The sequence below is a fragment of the Fulmarus glacialis genome, unplaced genomic scaffold (assembly GCF_000690835.1).
Source record: "Fulmarus glacialis isolate BGI_N327 unplaced genomic scaffold, ASM69083v1 scaffold30343, whole genome shotgun sequence".
Classification (NCBI taxonomy): Eukaryota; Metazoa; Chordata; class Aves; order Procellariiformes; family Procellariidae; genus Fulmarus; species Fulmarus glacialis.
In genome coordinates this window covers 15327-17786 of record NW_009201618.1, presented here as the reverse complement: position 1 = coordinate 17786, position 2460 = coordinate 15327, and the positions used below count along the sequence as shown (strand labels likewise).

The following is a 2460-nucleotide window of genomic DNA, read 5'->3' as shown; positions in this document are numbered from 1 at the left end:
GAGGGGAGGGGAGCAGTGTCCATTTACTTTTTTTTTTCCCCCCCTCTTTGTAACTAAGGGGCTAAAAGCACTGAATACCATGTTCCCAAAATCAGAAGTTTGTTTTAAAAGAAAATCTTTGTGAGATAATACAGATTTATATCAGCTGCTTACAGTACTTCTAACATTGTCAGTAGTCAGAGAGGCAAATGATGCAACAAGTGTGATCTTTAGAAGCTAACAGAAGCGAACTAGGTGAACTAGCAACTTTAAAGTGTCTTTCCATTTACTTATTTAATTAATTTTCACCAGACTGTAGCGTAGAAAAGCTATTGTTGCTAATGCTATCACGTTAATAGTACTGTAGACATTTTACCATTTGTTTTGGATTGACTATACTTTATAAAAATAAATGTTTTCTTTTTAGTTTCACCTTTTCATGTTTTCTTCCTAGTTTCACTTTCCTCTACTGAAGTAAAAGCCCAGTTTCTCTGATACTGTAACATTATGTAGGTCTCATTAAACCCTCTGGTTTAATCTGGAAATGATTGTTAAAACTTCTCATTTTCCTCCTCTCAGCTTCAGGCGGACAAGCTGATGGCTTGTGAAGAGAAGCGCATAGCCCACTGGGAGGAATTCATGAAAGAACAACAAAACAAACAAGCAGAGGTGGATGAAGAGCACAGAAAAGCTGTGGAGCGCCTCAAAGAGCAGTATTCTGAGATGGAGAAGGAACTGGCCAAATATGTTTCTTTTTAAGACCTTTCTTTTTTAATAATGTTGAGTTTGTGCCAATACTCAGTTGCTTCTGACTTAAACTGAGATTCTTTTGGAAAGCTAAAACACATAAGAAAAAAGGAGAATTTCCTTTACAGGTTTGGTATGGAAAGAAAAGGTTTGCATACTTTCAACTTAAGTGCCTATCTCTGCTTGTTTTGTTCAGGGCAGGTAGAATGCCAGTATTTCTTCATTTGTTGGAAGGTGGAACTGGAAATGACATTGTATGACTACATCAGCTCAGGGAGTTGCAAACTGGAATTCTCTCCCATCTGCAAAGAGTATCATATCATTTTGGGAAAACAGAGACTAATGTAATATTAACTATCCCAGTGTGCAGCCACAGCCCTTTCCCAAAAAGTAGGTGTAATAGGTTCCAGCCATAGTTAGCTGAGAATTCACTGGGAAAACTGTAAATCCCATTCATAGATTTCAGGAAAACCAACTTGTTTTACGGAATACTTTACTTTGAAGCTTTAGCAATGAAAGATCTCAACAGAGTTTTAAATCCAGTTGTAATTTCAACTTTTGGGTTGTATGTTCAGTATTATGTAGTAGAGTTGAGATTTAAATGGTTTTTGCTAACATAGAAATGGCTAAGTGAGCTTAAACAGCAATTTCTTTTCTCTCCCTGTAAATATCTCGGGCCTCTCTTTTTAAGCTTTACTGTTCTAAGCAAAGCCAAAACAAGCTCAAAAGTAATCATGAGAAGCGTATCGGTCTTTGTATTAGCTTTGTAGCTAGTACAGTATTTACCTTAAATATTTGACATGCTGTTGGTTTACTTAGGATAAGCTTGTGAGAATTTTATAAAGCAATTGAGGAAAGATTTTTCTTTCTTTATCAGCATAACAAATGAGCAGATTAGTGGTAAAACGCCTGTAGCACTGATCTGCTTTCTTACTAACTGTTACTCTTACAGGGTGCATGAAGCTCCGGTATTGCTTTCTTTTATTTAAAACTTGCGGTTAACAGCAGTGTAACTGAAGAAGTTCACCTAATCAGTTCATTAACCAAGCAAAATGAGACATAGTACCTTAATGAAATTTGCTGCAAGCTAACCGTTAGTACAGGAAATATCTTTCCATAATTTAGCTGGTGTCCAATATAGAATGGAAACAGGTAAAAATAAACAGAATTTTTACCCTTTACCTGTATTGCAACAGTAATATGCCAACAATGGTTGCTTGTGTAAGTTTATGGCTTGGTGTCAAGGCTTCGTTCCTGGCAACATGTTGATAGTGTGATTAAAGTTAGTAGAGGAGATGGAATAAGTATTTGAGATTTCTTTCAATAACACTGAATTCCTGCCAGGCTGCTCTGCCCGCTACTGTAGGCCCAATAGCTTCATCAATCATCATCGTGTATCTGGACTGAAAAGAGGACTTGCCGACACTGGGGCACGCTGGAATGTTGTTAATTCTCTGTTGTGGGTGGAAAAAACGTAGATGTCTCAAAAGTATCCCACACATGAAAAATAGGAAAGCCGCTTTTAGAACAACCCCTATTTGAACAGAAGGTGGCCTCTGTAATGTTTTTCAGCTCATGTACCGTGATGAATATTTTAACTAAGCTCAGACTTTCATTTAAAAAGAAAAAGTTAGTTCTTACCTGTCTTTAGAATTGGGTGTGGAATAGTTTCGATTGTTTTGAGCACAGACTGAAAATGGCTTTTCTCTTACCAGCTTATTTGATGTATATGTA

General features: G+C 36.9%; 1 pseudogene; it reads left to right on the top strand.

The window, feature by feature from the left end:
• Window positions 1-558: 558 nt before the first annotated feature.
• LOC104074033 lies at window positions 559-738 on the top strand (annotated as a pseudogene).
• Window positions 739-2460: the final 1722 nt, after the last annotated feature.